Source organism: Neofelis nebulosa, chromosome 2, assembly GCF_028018385.1.
Source record: "Neofelis nebulosa isolate mNeoNeb1 chromosome 2, mNeoNeb1.pri, whole genome shotgun sequence".
In the NCBI taxonomy this organism is placed as follows: Eukaryota; Metazoa; Chordata; class Mammalia; order Carnivora; family Felidae; genus Neofelis; species Neofelis nebulosa.
The window spans coordinates 80,141,216-80,164,373 of record NC_080783.1 but is presented as its reverse complement, the minus strand read 5'-3'; the positions used below and the strand labels follow the sequence as shown (position 1 = coordinate 80,164,373).

The window sequence follows — 23,158 nt, the reverse complement described above, 5'->3', positions numbered from 1 at the left end:
ACCACCTATTTTCCTAATATACTCATATCACTTTGTGCCAGGCCTGATAGAATGGAATCCTTCCATATGCCTGCCCCGCAGCAAATGACAGGAAATGAGGGGAAGGAAAAAAGGAAGTGGTTTTAATACAATGGCGGTACACATATATAGTTTAAAAAAACAAAACAAAACAAAACAAACTCATGCATGTTCTAGAGACAGAAAAACTGCGTGCTCTCCTTTGGATCTCTTTCAAGAAAATCCTTGCATATTCCAAAAAGTGAGGCACAACTGCCAAACCCTGCACCTGACAAGGAGAGTAAATCTTAAGGAATCAAGTTCCCCTAAGAACTACATCGAGACACTCTCACAGGAACACTGAGGAAACACCAACCATTTTAAGTTTCAATTTCCCAAATTAAGCAAACCAAGAGGGGTCAGAGGCCAGAGCGGGGGAGGGGATGGTGGTGAGACGGACGCGGCCCGCTTCACCCCCGCCCTGCACGCACCCTGGCGGCTGTGTCACCGTAGCGACCCCTCGGGTCACTGCCGGCCGCCGCCCCCTTGCCGCCCCGGGACCCGCGGAACCCGTCGCCCTCCCCACCCAGGGCCTCTCTAGGAGCAGGGATGGGGGCGGGGGGGGGGGGGCCAGGGCGTCACTCACCCGCCTCTCCGGTGGGACGCGGCTCCCAGCGAGGGCGCCCTTCCGGAAACTTCACCGGGCTGAGCGCGGAAGGAGCGTCGCCAGAAGTCCCGGGGTCGCACGCCAGGGCTGCCTTATCCCCAAATGCTCGTAGTTCGTAGTTTGGAGCAACAGCTTGGTTGCTAAAACCAAAAACAATTGCACCCCCCTCCCGCCGCCTCCCCCCCCCCCGCAAAAAAAAAAAAAAAAAAAAAGGAAAAGACGTTAAAAGGGAAAGGGAGGGAAGGAGAAGGAAAAGACACGCACGGAATTGTTGCTCATATGGAGATTTTCTTTAAAAGTAACCACTGTTCCCACAGCTCTTTCTGCCCCTGGGTCCTGTCCCCCGAGACTTAATAAAATCACCTTTTTTCACCCGAAGAAAAACAAAAACAAAAAGAAACCAAAAAAAACTAACCACTGTTGGAATACCAAATGTGGTGTCTCCAATGATGAATTACTCACGAGTTGTATTTTCAGTTTCGATTTTTAAGACGTGGTTCTTTTGATACAGAAAATAAACTGTCAGTTACCAAAGCACAGAGGGGTGGGCGAAGTAGGTCAAGGGGATTAACATGTGCAAACTGCCAATTATAAAATAAATAAGTCACAGGGATATAACGTACAGCACAAGAAATATAGTAAATAATATCGTTAATAACTTTGTATGGTGACAGGTGGTAACTAGGCTTATCACGGGGATCATTTCCTGGTAATGTATACAATTATCAAATCACTGTCATGTACACCTGAACCTAATAGGATATAGTAAGTCAACTATACTTCAATTTTTAAAAAAGTGGCTGTTTTGTTTTTGTTTGAAAGGAGTCTGTCTGCAAAGTGTTCCTGAAGTTTGCATAAGCACTAATTTCAGGACGTATTTTTTAAAATAACCCTTTTTATGTGTATATTCCTGGACATGTTGTTGGAAAAGTAGATAGAAACCAAGTAAGGTCAAAGTGGAAGTCTCTCTTCAAGATAGTAACTCTCATGATAAGTCATTGGTCATTATAATCTCAATCTATAAATATTTACAGCCAGCACAAGGTCAATTTTTGTGTGTCTTTTGCAATGTCCTCTAGGCTATGAAGTTGGGAAAAAGCTGTGGTGTTCGCTTGGTTTCTGTGACCCATGTCCCTTGAAAGCTTTCTTACAATCTTTTGTTTTGTTGTGAAACTTGTAAATAAATGCTTCACTAAGTGTGATCTTTTCCTTCGAAAATAAAAACATCTGGCTTATTTCAAGAACTGCCGTATTTCTTAATCCTACACAAAGAACCACCCCACAGCTGCACTTGCTCATAAATAGAGGTCAAGGAGGAGATGTATCAAAATGATTTCCAGGCATACATTCTAGGTTATATAGCACTATACAGTCATATATAACAATCGACACAGTGGTCGAAAATAACAGATGTACAAAAATCAAATTCATTTATGTCAAGAATACAATGGGAATAAAGTTGCTTTAGTGCATGACAAGGACTTTTGTGCTCATCAGCCCAGCTAGAAAGTACAAAAACTCCATCTGTTGCAGCTTGAGAATTATTTCTGTTCCACCTAATTTTAGAGAACGTGAACTCTAGAGGTTATTGAGTTCAACCATTTCTTCTTTGATCTTATTTTAGTTTTTCATAAGAAGATGATAAGCAGAGTAAGACTGATCTAATATTGACTCACCCTGCTAAAGGGCAAAGGATACAGGTAGTAGGGGAGCCTTTGGGCCACCTGCATACTAAAGCTGAGTCATGTGTAACAGTCTTCAGATCCAGTCCCCTGCAAAGTGATGGGACTTCGAACGATGAACATAGTCAGCTCGTGGACATATTATTATTAACAATCATAACTGCTAACATCTACAGAGAACTCCTGGACATTTTATAACCCTTTTTATTTTGCCAAAAATATGAGATACGGGTATTATCCGCATGTGCAGATGAGGGCACTAAGGCTTAAAGAGGTGATGAAAATCAAGCAACTAATATGTGATGACATCGATATCATATTTTACTCTCAGCCATGAAATCAAGTGACTCCACACTGTGTTCTATGGTGCCTGGAGAAGAAAGAATTCTATGGCCAAATATGACTGAAAAATGTTGCATACTGGATTCACTTTTGGAGATTCACAATGCACATCAGCACATTAAGAGTTTTAAGAAGTATTGGGGCACCTGGGTGGCTCAGTCGGTTAAGTGTCCGACTTCAGCTCAGGTCATGATCTCGCGGTCAGTGAGTTCGAGCCCTGCATCTGGCTCTGTGCAGCCAGGAGCCTGCTATAGATTCTGTGTCTCCCTCTCTCTCTGCCCCTCCTCCACTCACACTCTGTCTCTCAAAAATGAGTAAATGTTAAAAAAAAAAATTAAGAGTTTTAAGTATTGCAGGAAGAAATTAAACTACAAATTAAAAAGTTTAACTTTATTCAACCTTGAATTTATCAAACTTATTTGATCACTAAATCCTTTTTTTTTTTTTCATGAAGCAGCTATTAAAATCTCAAAGAGTTTCTAATGGTACAATTTGAGTGATGTTTTGCTAATGATGGGGTTCAGGACTTGCTACCTCAAAATATGACACTGAGTATTTTAAACTGAAGGAGTTTGAAAAATAAGTAGAAGCAAGAAGGTCATTGTGACCTTTTCCCCTACACCGCTGTTCTCCTCTGAAACAGGTCATGAACCCTCCTGTGTGAGGTGCCTTCCCAATACCTGAAGGAGAGGAGAATTCTTATCGCTGAAGACAAAGGGACACAGAGAAGAATCTTAACAAGCAGGACTTGCTAAGTTTCCCCCAGTTCATGATTGCCTCATACTCTCTCATCTGACATATTTCTACATGACTGTCCAGTGTTCATTAAACCTAGCATAAAAATACCCAGGCCTGTTTCCTTGGGTCTTCACTTCCTTATGAAGTCTCCCATGTCGCATAAAACTTGTATTAAATACATTTGTAGGCTTTTCTCCTGTTAATCTGTCAATTTAATTTTCAGACCCAGTTAGGGACCCTAAGGACACACAAGAAAACTTTTTCCTTCCCTACACTAAATTATACCATCTCCTAATATAATAATTATTGCGTGTCTATAACACATTTGATGAATATTGTGTCATACATGAGATGTCTTGGACATCTTAGGTAAACCTGTACTGCCATGATATGAGATGTACTTTGTGTTACATATCTATCTCCCCCATCAGATAGCAAGGAACTCCTCTAGACTTTCGTGTAAATTCACACAAACACACACACCAGTGTTACCTACAATATAATGTGTGCTATGAAGAGGTGAGGGACAGGGAAGGAGCAAAATACAAAGGAGGGAGTAGTCCCCTCTATCTTAGGAGATAAGTTTTCTCTACAGAAGAGCTGGAGATAAAGTTGACACCTAAAGTTACAGGAGGTAGGCTGAAACCAAGGGTCAGGTGAAAACTTCCAGGGGCATAAAACAACTAGAGAGGCACCAAGAATTTTCTGGGTATGCAAATGAGGAAACTATCTGAAATCCATTATACATTATACTCTTCCTTTTAGAAAAGGCCATGTACCTCAAGCTTATGCTGCTATTGCCATGATTTTGGTGACCTGGTTTTCAGATCCCCCCTGGGGAAATTGGAACACTTATAATGATGCCAGTATTGTGCAAGATCCTGGGGGATACAAAGGAATTATGTAACATCATTCTAGTTTTCAAGAGGTTTGCAATTGCAATATATAAAAGTAAAGGAATGTTGTTAAGGAAGTGGATCTTAAATGTTCTCACCACCAAAAAGAAATGGTCATTATGTGATGTGATGAAGGTGTTGACTAAAACACTGTGGCAGTAATCATTTTGCAATATACAAGTGTATCAAATCAATAAGTTGTACACCTAAAACTTACACAATGTTATATGTCAATTATATCTCAATAAAGCTGGAAAAAATAGCAGGTGGCAGATTTTTTTTTTAAATAAAGCAAAATAAGTACCCCACCCCTTATTCTCTACCAAGCAAGCAATACTACACAGCTAAGAGCACAATTTGGTATCAGATGGAGGCTTAAGTACCCATTTGAAGTTACTGAAGTATCCCACCCTTGGTTTCCTCATCTGTAAAATGGAGCTGTTGTGAATGAGATGCATGCTACATGTTAAGGGTTCAGCACAGTGTCTGTCCCACCAGGGCTAAGCTCAATACATGGTAGCTGTCCCTATTTTAAACATTGCTGAGATTTTTGTTTCCATTTTTTTCTTACACATTTCTTCTGCTTTGTCTTCCTACCTAGAGAAGTAGTTTTAAGACAAAGATCATTTTTAAATTTCTTTTGTCTCACCTAGGGTTACTAATCCGATAACAATACCTAGTATACCCTATACAACTACTTATTTCTTTTATTTATTTATTCGTTTATTTTTTAAAGTTTCTTAATGTTTACTTATTTTGAGAGAGAGATAGAATGTGAGTTGGGGAGGGGCAGACAGAGAGGGAGACACAGAATCCAAAGCAGGCTCCAGGCTCTGAGTTGTCAGCACAGAGCCAGAAGCGGGGCTCAAACTCAGGAGCTGAGAGATCACAACCTGAGCTGAAGTCAGATGCTTAACTGACTGAGCCACCCAGGCGCCCCGTACAACTACTGATTTCTAACGGGTGGTTAGATGCAAGAGTAGGAGTCAAATGCTCTGGACCCAATGTTATAACCCCTTTGTATGGGTTTTTGTATTAATGTGTATGAACAAGTTTGTACATGTGAATAAAATATTGTGAGATAGATCAAACATTTAAAAATAAAAGTTAATCCAAGGAAAATAATAATAATAATAATAATAATAATAAAAGAATAAAGGATGTCTTCTTGAATCTTCCTTGGGCCACTCATTTATCATGTAAATGTAATTGATCAGTCAGAAAATTCTGTTTTGTTAAAGTATTCAGAAAATGAAGCATTGTCTTTGACAGTGCTGTTAAAGGGAACAATTGAGTGTTTTGCTCATGAACTAGAGGCTCAAAAATAAACGTCAGTCCTTAATATCCAAGCCTGGAAGATAGCAAGCAGTAAACCTCAAGAGTATATTAAGGAAATTATTTTAAGGAAATCTGGGAATGTTACTAATGTTTTCTTGCTTTGCTTGTCATTACAAACTGAATACTGCTTCTGACAGAATGCTCTTAGGCTGAACTGATGGAAGGATAAACCAAACTGTTAGGCTTGAACTTAAAAACAAAATCACAGGAGACAAAAAAATAAAAAAGATCTTGAGGGGCACCTGGGTGGCTCCATCAGTTAAGCATCTGACTCTTGGTTTGGGCTCAGGTCATGATCTGATGGTTTTGTGAGTTCAAGCCCCACATTGCGCTCTGTGCTGATAGTGCAGAGCCTGCTTGGGATTCTCTGTCTCCCTCTCTCTCTCTGCCCCTCCCCACACTGTCTCTATCTCTCTCAAGGTAAATAAATAAACTTTAAAAAAAATCTTGAGATTCTCAGGGTGTTTAAAATGAACAAAGGGGTGCCTGGGTGGCTCAGTCGGTTAAGAGGCCAACTCTTGGTTTCGGCTCAGGTCATGATCTCACGGTGTGTGAGTTCGAGCCCCGCATCAGCCTCCGTGCTGACAGCACAGAGCCTGCATGGGATTCTCTCTCTCTCCCTCTCTTTGCCCCTCCCCCACTCACTCTCTCTGTCTCTCTCTCAAAAATAAATAAATAAAACTTAAAAAAAATTTTTTTAAATAAAATGAAATGAACATAGCCTTAGAATGTTGGGAAAATTGAAATGTTAAATTCTGATTGTGTTATCACAAAATCCCCCAATGAGAAACAATCAGGCAAAACATCCAAATGGATCTATGCAGCCTCTCAAGGAGGTCAGCTGTTAAGAGAATATGCTTAAACATAATGAAAACAGCTTAAAAAAATGTTAGAAGAAATTTGTTTTTCTTACTATCTTTGTTTTCTGATTTGGGGATTTCTAGTTTGTTTTTGCCTGAAGGACTGTATGAGGAGTTCTAGAAATCACCAAAAAGCAAAATTTGGGTTGTTGCTTGAATAAGTTGTTTCTGATTATTTCCTCGGTTTAAACAGTAATCCACAAAAGGTGGCAAATCATTGCAACAAGGAAGTTCACTGATCCATTTGGTGTACTAAAAACATATCAGGCAAAAGAGCTCAACTTCTTATTCTAAGTTAAGTTTGTTTGGTTTTTTTTGGTATTAGTGAACCTAGTTATATGTAAGAATATAATTTCCACTAAGATATCTCTCAGTATAGTGTATGATTTTTGCTTATTTTCCTTGCAGCGTGTGCCAAAGTTATAAGAAAGAGAAATCAAGTTTGTGGGCAAAAGGACGTCCTGTAGACCAGTATTTCTCAAACTTTAATGTCCATTTGGATTTGGGGATCTTGATAACCATGCAGATCCTAATTCCACAGGTTTGGGGTAGAGGTTCTGTATTTCAAGACATTGCTAGGTGACACTGATGATGCTGGTTCTTGAACTATACTTTGAGTGGTGAGCCTGTAGACTAACCAGTTCGCTAAAAGAGCAGTGACCATAAAGTGTCATTCCAGTGTAAGGATACCGTGTGGCTCTCTTTGTCCTGACTTAGTCAGTGAGCATAGGACCCTCTTCCTGTTTGCCATCCTGGTGGGTGGGTCCATGGATGGAAGACAAGGCATTTCCAGGCGACCATGGTAGAAAGGGCAACAGCTATTCCTGTCTTCCATGCCACCTCCTTCAGAAAACAATGGCTCCTTATCTGCAGCTAATAAGCCATCACAGCTATTCTAAAATGGAAACGAAGGAATAAACCATGAGGGTGAACAGGTCAAGATGGTGCAAAAAAATGGAAAGAGGAAGTAAGAGAAGCCAGGAAAAAAAAAAAAGGAAGAAAGAAAGAAAGAAAGAAAGAAAGAAAGAAAGAAAGAAAGAATAAGACTAGTGTATCTGGGAAATTTGAAAGAAACATTCTTTCCCCTTCATCAATTATTCATTTCAATTTATTCTAAGTAGTCTTCTCTAATATACAATGTAACAAGATACAATGCTCTCACACACAACATTCATTTTAATAATATAATATCTACTGGGGCATTCTGGTGATGTTGGTTGGATACATAAAACCAAAGGTAAATTCATCCCTTCAGCACTTACACTCCTCCAGAGAAATTATAATATAAAAACAGGTTTCATCCCCAATCAAAATAAAACAAAAAAGTGTCCTCCGGATCTTATTGCTTGGTGACTTTATGAATTGGAATGGAAACATTACTGCCTTTTGGGAGGTTGACCTCAGCTGTTCTTCAACTATTTGAAGAATAAAAACTCTAGCTTTGATGCCGATACTCAAAACAAAGTTTTCTCAGGTGGATGAACAATGGCTGGTAGATTGGCTTGTCACCACCTTAAAATCACCAAGAGAACCAGGCTGAATCTGCGCTGACCCTTACTAGCTCTGCAAACTCGGGCATATGTAATGGGTCTAGCCTGTAATAGTTGCTCAGAAAATGTGAGCTCTGATTGTATTCCCCTTTAACTCTCTGGGACTCTGTTTCTCAGTTTCTTCAAATGCGAAACGAAGATAATAATGTTTACCTAATAATTATAGGGTGTTTTGTGAGGATTAAATGAACTAACATAGATAAAAATATTTTTAAACAGTAAATGCAAAGTAAAATAACATTATTAATATTGCCTTCTGGTCTTAAGCTCCAATTTGAAGAGCTAATTTTCAGGGGTGATTGTGGGATAGGAGAAAATAACTAGATAATTTAAATAAAATGTAAGATCTCATGGTATCACCAAGGTAATTGCATATAACCATACTGGAGGTTCACTGTACAATGTCTCCCAGTGTTTCCTAGGATTGTGCAGTGTGTGCTAGAGAGGGATTCTGGGCAGTCAGGACTTGATTCATTGCTGGCCTAGAATTGGACGGAATAAGTAAGACCAAGTCAATCAAATAATAAGTCTAAGATCCATTCATTCTCTCTGTGTCTCAACTATGTCTTATCATTTTATGAATGTTACATAAGAAAGACAGGTAATTGTTGAGCGGCATTTTTGTGATGTAGCCTCTATCCTTCTCCCCTGAAGATACCCCACGCAACAATGCATTTTTCCCTGCTCTTCCCTTCGGTGGCCACTAACCTCATTGCCCTCCACCAAGGGACAATGTGACGAGATGGCCCAGGTTTCTTAAAACTCCTTTTCAAATATTCTTTATTCGTGTGCCACAGCCAGTGCCTCTTTTCCTTCATACATTCTTGCATTAAAATTCACAGTTGATTGTCTCATTTCCACAAGACTTTTGAAGATGGATAATTTACAACTGCAATTTACCCTGCTAATGATTCCTTTGGTCCTTTCGTCCTGCACACCCCTGGCATGTTATTTTTCTAAATGTGTTACTTTCATCATGTCATTCCACACCTTAAAGCACTTGCAAGTGACATCAAATATATACAGCCAAGCTTCAGAGCACAAGGCTTACCCTCTTTTCCATGCTCCCCACCCCAAACTGTTTGCACAACAAGCTGGCTGCAGCTTGTCTTTTTAACTTTTGTATTCACTACTCCCCTTTTCTGTGTCCAACTGATTACTCAGCTATCCAACTCCAGAATGTTCTTATCAGCAAACTGAGTTTCTTCTCCCTCTCATTATTTCCCCTTTATGAGATGTTTTCCCTCTCCTTCCTATTATTTCAGTCACACAGTTGTGCAAGTGAACTTCCAACAAACACATATTGCAATTTAAATGCAGTGGTGATATTCAAAATTTTAACAACTGATCAGTATGGACATTGAACCATGAGAAAGGTTCTAGGCAATGTACTGGAGCAGCATCTTAGAGGATTCTTTCTCAGCCAGGCATTAATCCTACAGTTATTGAATCCTAGGAAGGTGGGGGGTAGAGGCAAAGTGTTGGGAATTCCTGATGGAGGGAATGATATGGCCAGGGCACTGGAGGCACTGAGGTGGGCATGGGAGAAGACTGAAATCAACTGGCATTAAAATATTTCATTATTTAGCATCTGAACACCCAGATCATACTGGCTGAATGCCAGTGTCGAGCTTTGCTCATTCATCTCCAGGATCAACTTAAGCTCCTGTCCAACAAACCAAGGGACAGTGATCCCTTTCCCCCCACCCCCATAAATTATTTTAGCATATTTTTCCCATTCCAATTACTAGGCACATTTATAGTTTTGCATTGTTAATTACCTTTCAAGGACTACTGTGCAATTCATCCCAAGAAGTTGGAAATCAAGAGTTGTACTATATCTTTGTCTCTTCCTTAATGTCAAATACAGTTAGACCATCACTTATCCTATATTTATTAATGAAAACTGGCTGACTGAATAATTGAGAACTACGTACATCATAATGCAGTCATTTCAAACCACTTAGCGAGTGAGAGAGTGACAGACATCTTCAAGACTCTGATAAGAGCTAGAGTCTCTCTTCCCAGAAACATACATAGCCACACAAAATTGTGCATTCAGTTTCAGATATCTGATGTATCCCCCAAGTCCATCATAGATTCCTGGGAGTCCATGGAACATGGTTTAAGGACTGTGTTTTAAATGAAATTTTAGGGGTGCCTGGGTGGCTCAGTCCGTTGAGCATCCAACTTTGGCTCAGGTCATGATCTTACAGTCTGTGAGTTTGAGCCCCTCATCAGGCTCTGTGCTGACAGCTCGGAGCCTGGAGCCTGCTTCAGATTCTGTGTCTCCCTCTCTCTCTGCCCCTCCCCTCCTCATGCTCTGTCTCTCTCTGTCTCAAAAATAAATAAAAACATTAAGAAAAAAATTTTTCAACGAAATTTTAAATGAAACTGGAACACTAACCTGAAGATTTAACTGTGTGGGGGGCGCCTGGGCAGCTCAGCTGCTTAAGCACCTGACTTTGGCTCAAGTCATGATTTCACCGTTCATGAGGTCAAGCCCTGCATTGGGCTCTGTGCTGACAGCTCAGAGCCTGGAGCCTACTTTGGATTCTGTGTCTCCCTCTCTCTTTGCCCTTCCCCTCCTCGCACTCTGTCTCTCTCTCTCAAAAATAAAATAAAACATTTTTTTAAAAATTAAAAAAAGATTTTTTTTGCATCTGACAGTTTACACTTAATCATAAAGGAAACAGCACTTGTACATACAAGTGTACAGCAATGTTCCATGTTCCTATCTGACAGCGCTTGCCTAAATTTATAGCCAGACTGACATTTCATCTGATCTGCACTCCAAGTAAAGCTGTTCATGATGACCAGGAGCAAGACCAGGACTCAAAGTTTTCAAAGCTTTACTTCGTTTATCAGTATTCTCCACTTTGTAAACTATGAAGACCATCAGTGCCATTCCTAGACAAATCTCCAGGTAAACTTGAGTATAGTAGGGCTTCATGAAGGATCCAAACCTTTTTAATAAGCATCCTGGCACAGGAAAAATGGCTTAGGCCACACCAATATCCCCCAGCCAACTACTAAAGACTTAACTTTGATGTTATGTTGGTATTCCAGTTAAGGGAGAGACTTGAGGGGAGCGCCTCCTTTTCCAACGTTTGTGCCATAGTATCTAAGTGCTTATCTCCTTCCCTCTCTCTGGGAGGCAGAAGAGCAGCAGAACCCACACAGTTGGCAGTTGTGGTCTAGTGTCCTCCACAAGTGTTCTACTGCCAACTGAGGGCTTCAGCAAACATGCACTTATTACCAGTTATACTCATAGATGTCAAACAACAAGTTGCAGTAACAATCTAAAGTGAGAGCATCTTTGGTTGAACTAATTAACAAGTACCACATGCCAAATTATGAAGAGTGTGATTCATGTCTAACTGGAGGGGAAAAGGGACACACGAAAATGCAAGAGCAACTTCGTCTTAGACAGGACTTTGTTCATCAGGGAAAGCAACTGTGGTACATAAATTAAAGTGTAGACATGAGGCATAAAATAGTGAGGTCATCATCACTGAAACCCTGTGTGGAATTGACTCCCACTGAGTTACGCACCATGACTCAAAGAGATGGGACTTCCATCAATTCCCTAAGGTAGTTAACTAGCTTCTTTGTAATAAAATTCTCTCTGGAAGAAAGAAGAGAACTTATTTACAAGGGAAGTTCCCTGCTATGGTAGACACATGAAAGTCTAGAAAAGGTACACTTCCTCATATTTCATGCTGAATTCCTTCACTTCTTGGGAAAAAGTATAAAATCTTCTACATACTACTAAACTCTGGATTGGTTTCTATTGTCTGTAACTTCTTGGAGCACACTACTACTACAAAGACGTTAGACATGGATAGCGACAAGAACCCAAGAAGAAACTAATAAGGAAAAACTAGTTCCATAAATGCTGATTAAAATTAGAGCCAACCTATGCTTTTATGGACATAAACCAAAGTAATATTACTGGGAAACACCAAAAAGTCACTGTTTTCCAAAAAGTCTTTGGAGAAATTACATCAGTTTTCTGGACTCATGTAGGAGAGAGGGTGTGCGACTGAGGAGGCTGTGACTCAGCAGCAGCCCTATTTTTCATCTGCTTTGACAACTGTGATAACATGTGAAAGTGTCTGAAAGGACAAAATTAAATCTTGATACATCATTCTGTATAGTGCTGTGCCTGCCCAACATATGGATAGATCCTTACCGAAAATACCATGATGGTAATGCAAGATTCGAGGGAATTCACAGAGCACTAGGAAAGAGCATTAGAAGAAGCAATCACCCTGGTCCTCCTCTGCAGCTAATTTACAGTATGCTCTCGGAACCAGGCTATCCGAAGTGGGGTTTGGGGAAAGCAACGTGTTACTTGACCATCTTCTGCTGGTTCTTGATTTATGGCAACACCTGTGTGCAAGTGAAATGCACAGCTTCTCTCCAATATCTATCTTGGCTATTCCGTGCAGAACTTAAGAGTATTAAGCCTACTGTTTTAACACTTATATCCACTCTCTCCACCAAACAGGCATCTGGCCACTGTGGGAAGAGTGATTGCCAGAGTGACTAAGGCAGTACCTTCTACAGAGGAGTGACCTGAGAATATTTGTGGAATAAGGTAATATGAACCAACTTATGGCCCTGACCGCTCTGTTTTCCTATTTACACCACAGCCCTGGCCCTAACATGCCTTACTTCCTGGGAGAACAGCAATTATGTCTGAGTTAAAAACCATCCCAAAGAATTTTAGGCTGTCAAGTAAAATCTAGAAATGTTGGGAAACTTTCTTTTTTTTTTTTTTAAGTTTATTTATTTATTTTGGGGGGCAGGGGTGGGAGCCTGAGATGCAGCAGAGAGAGGGGGAGAATCCCAAGCAAGCTCCATGCTGCCAGCACAGAACCTGATACAGGGCTCGATCCCATGAACCTCGAGATTGTGACCTGAGCCGAAATCAAGACTCAGATGCTTAACTGACTGAGCCATTCAGGTGCCCCTGGAAATGTTAGGAAACTTTCAAGTGGGGTGATGGTAACTCTTCCAGTTGCCAAAAGCAGGATGATGTGATCCTATGGATTATAGGACTATCATTCAAAAATTTCTAGTGAGATGAATGAATAAACAAAATGCAGTATAAATACACACACACACACACACACACACACACACACACATGCACAGACACTGGAATATTATTTAACTCTAAAAAGGAAGTAAATTCTGGCATAGGCTATAACACGAAAAAACCTTGAAGACATTATGGCAAGTGAAATAAACTGATGAAAAATGAACAAATACTGTATGATTCCACTTTTATGAGGTACCTAGAGTAGCCAAATTCTTAGAGACAGAAAGTAAAACCATGTTTGCCAGGGGTTGGGAGTTGGGGAGAATGAAGACTTATTGTTTGATGGATACAGAGTTTCAGCTTGGGAAGATGAAATGGTTTCTCAGGACGGATGGTGGTGATGGTTGCACAAGAATGAGAACGTACTTAACACCACTAAGCTGTACACTTAAAAATGGTTAATGGTAAATTCTACTTATGAGTATTTTACCACAGTTAAAAATAAAATAAAAATTTTACTCAGTCCGATTTGCACATGAGAATGAAGTAGGTAAAATCAGTCATTGTTTTTTTGAAGATTTAGTGTTTTCAGATTGACGGGCAAAGAGAAAACAGATTTATCTCACATGGAACTTCCCCTCATTATTTGGGAAGTGAGCTCCAGTCATTTCAGATGGGAATTCAAGAAAGAGGAGACTCAGAAAGTTGAGAGAACTTGATCATTCTGTATAAAAGTGAAGAAAAGAGGAAGAGGAAAGAGACAAGAGGAAGGAGGAAGGACAAGAGGAAGAGAAAATTCTTGACCTTGGCACTCTTCTTTTATGCAGATCTGTTCCCACAAGTTTCCTCCAATGCACACTTACACATCCAGCCTTGGATCCAAGACACAAATGCAACTGAGTTGAGTCTGAATTTCCAATCTAACTTCCCACAATTCCTTCAGTCCCTTCAGTTTACAAATTCCTGTCTCCTGCCCTCAATCACAGACTCTCAGAGCTGGGGAATTCAGAGGACATCTAGTCCAACTGCTGGTCAGATGCTTGAGTCTTCTCTACAGGATTGTTCCATATGTTGGACTGACATCTTACTTAGCTGATTTTTCACTCATTTTTTCCAGGTGGGCCCATAGAATAATTTTTAAAAAAAACAAGGAAAAGAGAAAAAAGGAAAGAGAAAAAATGAAGTAAACATATTCTAATTTAAAATAAAAGTTAGGGGGACACCTGGGTGGCTTAGTCAGTTAAGCGTCTGACTCTTGGTTTCCTCTCAGGTTATGATCTCACAGTTCGTGGGTTCCAGCCCCTTGGTGGACTCTGTGCTGACAGTGCAGAGCCTGTCTGAGATTCCTTCTCTCTTTCTCTCTCAAAATAAATAAATAAACTTAAAAGAAAAGATTAGTTAAAAAAATAAAAGTTAGGGGCTCCTAGGTGGCTCAGTTTATTAAGCATCCAACTCTTGATTTTGGCTTAGGTCATGATCTCAGTGTTGTGGGATGTGACCCCATCTCAGGCTCTGTGCTGAGTGTGAAACCTGCTTAGGATTCTCTTTCTCCTTCTGCCCCTCTCCTCTGCTTACACTCTCTCAATCTCTCTAAAATAAAAAAAATAAAATCTTAAAAAAAAAGCTATTCTCAATTATTGATTATATTTTAAAATAGTATTTAAATCTAATTCAGAATAGTAAGTCTGCAGGGATCCCATTTTGGTCCCCTCCCAAATGTGCATGGGTGAGTGTGTGTGTGTGTGTGTGTGTGTGTGTGTACAGGAGAAAAGTCTCTACAAAAATATAAAGTTCCTTTGCAAGTAAAGTCATCTCTTTATTTTCTACCTTTGTTTATTTGTATTTTCTAATTTTTGTTCAATTAAGGGTTATGATTTCTTCAGTAAATGAAGGAAGTATTTATAAAGTATGTTTACTTACATATATGAACAGAATTGAGGAGGTGGAGACTGTCATCAGATACAAAACTTGCAACAAAACAAAAAACACGAATATTGAAATTAATTTGGGGAATTGAGTTTCATCAAGCAAATGGAGTGAAGAAATTGATACTGATCTCATGTTTCCAAGGAAAGAGAGATTATCATTAATAGGATAAAAGCCAAACCTTAATACACAAACTTGAAGTTGAAGATACAGAGCACAAAGGGCTCGGTACAGTCCAAGACTATTGTCATTTTTCTCTCTGCTTGAGCTATTCATTCAACACATGTTGAACCCTAGGGCTTATTGTATGTTGAGTGTAGTGCTAAACCTGAAGTAGGAATTCAAAGATGATGAAGACATGACTCTTGCCCTTAAGGCACTCATGCTTTTCCTATTTGGCTAAAAAAGTAATCTGGTAGATAACTTGATGCTTCTCTTAAAAGGTACTTTCAAAAATACTTCAATGGAGTGCCTAGGTGACTCAATCAATTAAGTGTCCAGCTCTTGATTTTGACTCAGGTCATGATCTCTCAGTTGTGAGATTGAACCCCACATTGGGCTCCATGCTGAGTGTGGAGCATGCTTGAGATCCTCTCTCTCTCTCCTTCTGCCCCTCTCCCCAGTTCATGCTCTTTCTCTCAAATTAAAAAAAAAATCATTAATTAGCCATGTCCCTTTGTCTGTCATGTTGGCATCTTCAACTTCTGATATTGCTGGCACGTGTAGATTCTATGCATCTTCTTCTGGTCTGTATTAGTATCTTCCCTGGGCATATTAAGTACTGGTAGACAGGGCACTCCCTTCATCAAGGGAATACTCAGTGTTTCCACGGACAACTTCCATCCAAGGACATACTCGTCTCCACCTTCGCATTCTACTCAATAGCTACAAACAAGATCTTTGAATCTTCTTCTACACTATTTTCTTTGTCAAGAGTTCTTGACAAACTCTTACTCAGCTGGTAACAAAGGTGAATAAAGGACTTAGACTCATTCAATTATCCTTGAAAGCTCACATCTCTTAATTCTGCTTATCAAATTGAAGAGGAAACCTTCAAAATATTCCCCAAATCAATACACTGCTTCCCCTTCTCCATTTTTACCGCCACTGTCCATGCCCCATCCCATCTCCTCTTCCTGGACAACTGTATCAGCCTCCTTACATGACTCCCTGCTTTCTCTCTTAACCCACCATAAGTTATTCTCTGAATAAACTTCAAAGGGATCTTTTAAAAACATAAATTAAATCGATATTATGATTTAATATCTCCTGCTTAAAAACCAATAGCTTCTGGGGCACCTGGGTGGCTCAGTCAGTTAAGCATCTGATTCTTGATCTCTCAGCTCAGGTCTTGATCTCAGGGTCATGGGTTCAAGCCATCAGTGGACTCTGTACTGGGTGTGAAGCCTACTTAAAAAAATTAAAAAATAAAATAAAAAAGAAGAAAGAAAAGAAAAACCAATAGCTTCTGACCACAGGTAGATTAAACTCCATACTCCTCAAATGCCTTACAGAACCACACAGTACTGGCCATGGCCTGCTTTTCCTTCTCATTAGCTCCATCTTCTTAGTCTGTTTCTGTTACTGAAAACAGACCAACTTCATTCTTGCCCTGTAAATTTTATTCCAGTCTTCTCATTTGTCTGGTAAGCTTGGCCACTGATCTTTGCAAGGCTGTCTCCTTCACATGATTTTGATCCAAGCTTAAAGATTGCCTTGTCAGAGAGATCTTTCCTGATCTTCTTTTCTAGTAGCTCCCGGTCTTTCCCTAACATATCTTCCCACAGTGAGGCTCTGAAACGCATTTATCATTATCTGATAATATGTATTTGTTGCTTTATTATCTGTCACTGCCACTAGAATGTAAACCCCATGAAATCATGGACTTTTTATGTCCTATTCAGGCCATGTTGGGAATAGGCATGAAGCAAATAACTGATGAAGAAATTTGCTATATGTGCAAAAGAGGATGGTTGTCATTCCAGAATTGGTGAACTTAATCTTGTGTCCATGACACAGGCTCACTTATACAATCACTTACTCAAAATTTCTTATTGAATTTCTATTATATACCAGGTGATATTTTGGAAACAAACACTAATATAACTAAACCCTTACCCTCCTGATACTTAGGTTTCCTCTGCTCCAGAGTGGGGAATACAGTCAAGAAAAGATTTATGATATGATGCACTGAGTGTTACATTAGAGATGTGCAGGGGATGTCCCAACAACATATAGGCATTGAATCCCCATAAGGAAGGGAGAGAAAGAATAAGACAGAAGAGGTATGTGAGGAGTTAGTGGTCAAGAATTTTCAAAGGAGCTTCCAAGTTGAACACATGGAGGTGCTGGGAGACGGCTTCACCTGGGGAGGGTATGGGAGCTCCATGCACCTTCCCACATATTTGCTCTGTGCATCTCTTCCAGCTGGCTATTCCTGAGTTATAGCCCTCTATAATAAACCAGTAAACTAATTACTCTGACAATGATTGGCTGTGGAGACAAAACTCTAACTTGGTTGGAAAGATTGTTTTCTGCAGGCTTTCCACTCCTTGGCATTTCTTTCTTTGCATTCTTGTTTCAGGTTTTGCATTAAAGGACAAGAAAAGCACCTCCAGAAACCCTGGAGGAAAGCTGTCAGCTTCATTCAAAGCTGTGTTTTCCAACCTGTGAATGCAAAAGTTATTCCATGTATTTCTTGTATCCATTTAGGCACCAAGTCCTATCTACATGTGGAACCAATAATACATCTTACACATATCTACACTACTTGCTCTCAGGAGACTGGAGATACTCTTGTCATGAATAAAGCTCAAATTTATTTAAAATCCTTTTAAAAAGATTTTCTAATATTAATTAAAAAAAAAAAAACAGATCCAAGAAGGTCAATAAAACTTAACAGTGTAAACACAAAGAAAACACACCTAAGAACATTTACAGTCCAACTGCTGAAAACTAAAAATAGGAAAATCTTAAAAACAAACTAGAAAATACATACACACAGGGAAATAAAAATGTGAATTATGAATGACTTCTTATCAAAAACAATAAAGGCCAGAAGACAAATGGATAACGTCTTTAAAATGTTAGGAGAAAGAAGCCCCTCAACCCAGAATTCAAAATATACAAAAAACAATTTTCAAAAATGAAGTCAAAACGAAGACATTTTCAGGCAAAGACTAAGAGAATTTCTTTGCAACAGATCTGCACTACAAGAAATGCTAAGAGAAATTTTCCAAGCTAAAAGCTGAGGAAAATGTTATCAGATGAAATACTGGATCTCCAGGATAGAATATAGAGGACCAGAAACAGTAAATATTTAGATAAATATGAGGTATCATTTTAAATTAAATATATTGCTATCATGCTTGCTATAAATCATATCTATAACCCATCATACATTACTATTCTTTTTCCTTTAAATATACTTTATGGGTATTTAAATATATTTATAACAAAAATGTATAGCAGCATATTGTAGAAGTAACATGACAAGAGCACAAAATTCAGGGGGAGTAAATAGAAGTACACAGTGGCAGAGTCTTACATTGTTTAATAGGATAATATTATTTGAAGTTAGTGATAAAGATGGATATTGTAATCACTAGAGCAACTGCTAAAAAATAACACTGAAGAGATGTAGCTAAAAATGTTAATAGATGGAATAGAATGAAATTTTAACATATTTTCTTTAATCTATTTACTTTGAAAGAGAGTGTCTACACGCACATGAGTAGGGGAGGGGCAGAGGGAGAAAAGACAGAGAATCCCAAGCAGTCTCCACACTGTCATCACAGATCCCGACACAGGGCTTGAACTCACAAACCCCAAGATCGTGACCTGAGCTGAAATCAAGAGTCGGATGTTTAACCGACTGAGCCACCCAGGAGCCCTAGAATACAATTTTAAATAGTGGTTGATCTTGCCCAAAAAAATTTCAAGAAAAAAGAAACATAAAAGAACAAGTGGAACAAATAAAAAAACAACAACAAACATGATGAAATGATAGAGTTAAATCCAACCAACGCAATAATTATATTAAGTTCAAATGGACTGAACATTCCAGTTAAAAGGTAAAGATTGTCAGACTGGGCATGGACATGCTATTTTCAGGAAACATATTTTAAGTAAAACAAGTTGCAAAAAAAGACCACAAGAATGTTCATAGAAGTCTTATTTTTGTAATAGTCAAGAAATTGGAAGCAACCCAAATGTCTATTTCAATAGTTATCTGCTGCTGCATTAAAAAAAGAAATACCCAAAACCTTAATGGACTAAAACAACATTCATTATCTCATAGTTTCTGTGAGTCAGGAATCTCAGCAAAAAGAAGCAGTCTCTTCTCACACAGACTTCAGTGAAGCTGTTGATTGGGGTTGCAGTCATCTCAAGGCTCACCTTGGGGAAGATTCTATTTCTAAGCTTACTCCCAAGGTTGTTTGCAAGATTCAGTTCCTCACAGGATGCTGGAATGATGGCTTGAGTTCCTCACTGGCTATTGGTTGGAGGTCTCCCTCAGTTCCTTGCCATGTGGACCTCTCCATAGGGTAGCTCACAACATGGCAGCTTGCCTCATCAGAACAAGCAAACAATAACCAGAGAGAGAGAGAGAGAGAGAGAGAACAAGAGAGAAGGAGATGGAAGTCAAGTCTTCTATATCCAAACCTTGGAATCAATATTCCATCATATTTGCCACATTTTATTCATTAAAAGAAAGTCATGAGGTCCAACTCATGCTCAAAGGGAGGGGATTCCTCAAGGGTATGAATAGCAAGATGTGGTGAGGATCACTGGGAAGCATGACAGAAGCTGCCTACCATAATTATCCACTGGAAAAATAGATTTAAAAACTAGTATTTTCATACAATGGAATACTACTCAGTAATTCTAAAAAAAAGTATAGGGGCGCCTGGGTGGCTCAGTCGGCTAAGTGTCCGACTTCGGCTCAGGTCACGATCTCACTGTCCGTGGGTTCGAGCCCCTTGTCGGGCTCTGTGCTGACGGCTCAGAGCCTGGAGCCTGTTTCAGATTCTGTGTCTCCCTCTCTCTGACCCTCCCCCGTTCATGCTCTGTCTCTCTCTGTCTCAAAAATAAATAAACGTTAAAAAAAAATTTTTTTAAAGAATAAACCATGAATACACATAGAAACAAAGATGAATCTCAGGTAGTTTTACTGAATTATAACGAGCTAAGGAAAGTAATACAATACCAACATTCTGAACTCTTAGCCAATGTTAAATACAACATACTAGTCTAACATCATCTTCTTCCACCCCAAGAACCTAGACATCCTAAAGCAATAAATGAGAAAGATGTTGAATCACCAGAGAAAAGTTGTATTTTAAAATGCAATCAATCTGCATGATATCATGTCTGAGTAAAATGTAATGTAAGAAACCATTCCATTTTTCACTAGTAACAAAAAATAAACCTAAGATAAGTCAACTACCAAGTGGCACATAATGTTATTTTTCTCCAACATTTTCATATTTAAAAAAATGAAAGTTATATGATATATAGAAGATCTTTTTTGAAAGTGTTCCAAAAGCAGAGTAAAATTTTTTCCACTCTAAATCTTAAAGAAAGGGTGTTTTGTTTTAATGAAATACAAAATTTCTCAGGGAACCTGGCTGGCTCAGTTGATAGAGCGTGACTCTTGATATTAAGGTTGTGAGTTCAAGCCCCAAGTTAGGTGTAGAGATTACTTAAAAAAAAAATCTTGGGGCACCTGGGTGGCTCAGTTGGTTAAGTGTTTGAATTGGCTAAGTGTTTGACTCTTGATATCAGCTCAGATCATGATTCCAGGGTCATGAGATGGCACCCCACATCAGGCTCCATGCTGGGTGTGGATTCTGCTTAAGATCTCTCTCTCTCCCTCTGCCCCTCTCCCCTGTTGGTGCTTTCGCTCGCCCTTTCAAAAATTAAAATTAAAATTAAAATTAAAAATTTAATTTAATTTAAAAATCTTAAAAAAAAGAAATACAAAGTGACTCAAAGGAAAAGGTTATTCTTCATAAATTCTCTTTCCTTTTTTTCCTTTCTTTTTCACCCTTCCTCTTTATGACTATTCTCATATCCTTGACTTCTTTAACAAAATACTGTTGTTGGGGCACCTGGGTGGGTCAGTTGGTTAAGCATCTGACTTTGGCTCAGGTCATAATCTCATGTCCATGAGTTCGAGTCTGTTTCAGATTCTGTGTCTCCCTCTTTCCCTGCCCCTCCCCGGCTCACTCCCTATCTCTGTCTCTCAAAAATAAAAATTTAAAAAATTTTAAAGAATAATTAAAAAAACAAAATATTGTTGTTTATTATGTAAGATACTTGGTTTAGTGGCACTAAACCAAACAAACAAAAAGCAGTATGAGAAATTTTCACAAAATAGACATTAAAGTTAATTTCTCTCCAACATCACTTTCCAAGCATAAGGATGTGACAGCACCACAGCGTCAAAGATTCGGAGTTTCTATCTCGTTGCTCTGCCATCTCTAGAGTGCATCCTTCACCCACGTTGTCCATGGCTGTGGTCCAGGTAGCAGCATTAGCATTAATCAAGTCTTTATGTTCTATTGGCCAGGAATTAGAGGAGAACAATTAGCAGACTGTGTCACAGATATCTTCCAACGTCCTCAGAATATAGGTGCTTGACCATTTGGAAGCAGTCGTCATTTATATTTACTAAATTAGAATACAAAAATACAAATATGAAAAAGTAAAACACCTGTTTACCACCGTCATTACTCAAATCTTCACTGAAATGACAGTAAAAAAAAAAATTTTTTTTTTCAAGAAAACCTAAAAAAAACAACAAGCAAACAGAGAGTCGATCATAGCAGGCAAGGGATGTCACCACAACAGACAGGACAACTGACTTAGCAGACCAGAGAAAAGTGAAATGAAATTTCTGCAGTAGGGGTGAGGGCGGAGGATACCAAGAAGCAAGCTGATTGTTGCCAAACCCTGCAAAACCCAGAAATTAGAGTCATAAGCTGTCTCAGAATGCAGGAAGCAGATGAGACTGAAAACAAAAGGACTGGTTGATGGCTGGCATAGAGGCAGTTCAAGCACCAGATCTCACCGCCCCACCCATACACAGCCAGGTAACTAACTGTCCCTCCTCTGCAGAGGGCTTGGGGAGCGATGTCTCCAAGCAACTTTGGATAGTTTAGTTAATATGCTTACCTAGAGTGAAAGCAATTTTAGAATTTTGTGGGAAGTTTAGAGCTGAAATAGCAAGAAGTAGAGAAAACTAAGCAAATTTTTAAAAAGGCAACTATTATCTTCAGAGAAAAACAAAGACTTTACAAGAATGGATACTGGGGCATCTGGGTGGCTCAGTCAGTTAACTGTCTAACTCTTGATTTCGGCTCAGGTCATGATCTCACAGTCATGGGATCGAGCCCCAAGTCAGGCTCTGTCCTGAGCATGCAGCCTGCTTAAGATTCTCTCTCCCTCGGGGCGCCTGAGTGGCTCAGTCAGTTAAGAATCTGACTCTTAATTTCTGCTCAGGTCATGACTTCACGGTTTGTGAGTTTGAGCTCACATTGGGCTCTGTGCTGACAGTGTGGAACCTGCTTGGGATTCTCTCTCTCCTCTCTCTTCCCCTCCCCTGCTCGCTCTCTCTCTCTCTCTTAAAAATTTTTTTTTCAACGTTTTTTATTTATTTTTGGGACAGAGAGAGACAGAGCATGAACGGGGAAGGGGCAGAGAGAGAGGGAGACACAGAATCGGAAACAGGCTCCAGGCTCCGAGCCATGAACCCAGAGCCTGACGCGGGGCTCGAACTCACGGACCGCGAGATCATGACCTGGCTGAAGTCGGACGCTTAACCGACTGCGCCACCCAGGCGCCCCTCTCTCTCTCTCTTAAAATAAATTAACTAAAATTAAAAATTTTAATTAAAAAAAAAGATTCTCTCTCCCTCTCTCTGCCCCTCTCCCCTGCTCATGTGTGCTCTTTCTTCTCTCTCAAAATGAATAAATAAACATTTAAAAAAAGAAGAATGGATATTTAACCATAGCAAATTACCTGGTTCAGCAAATAAGAGTATTTACATAGTCATAAGAAAATAAGAACTCAAATATTTGTCTCCATTTCTGATATTACTATATTGGG

At 39.4% G+C, this 23,158-nt stretch overlaps 1 long non-coding RNA gene across 1 annotated transcript in view; it reads right to left on the bottom strand.

Annotated features, from left to right (window-relative positions):
• Positions 1-6,999: 6,999 nt before the first annotated feature.
• The window catches only part of LOC131503697 (uncharacterized), a 63,731-nt gene continuing 47,572 nt past the window's right edge, over positions 7,000-23,158 (bottom strand). The window contains exon 3 of the long non-coding RNA XR_009257533.1: positions 7,000-7,415. This is a non-coding gene — a long non-coding RNA (uncharacterized LOC131503697). The remainder of the gene's footprint in view (positions 7,416-23,158) is intronic.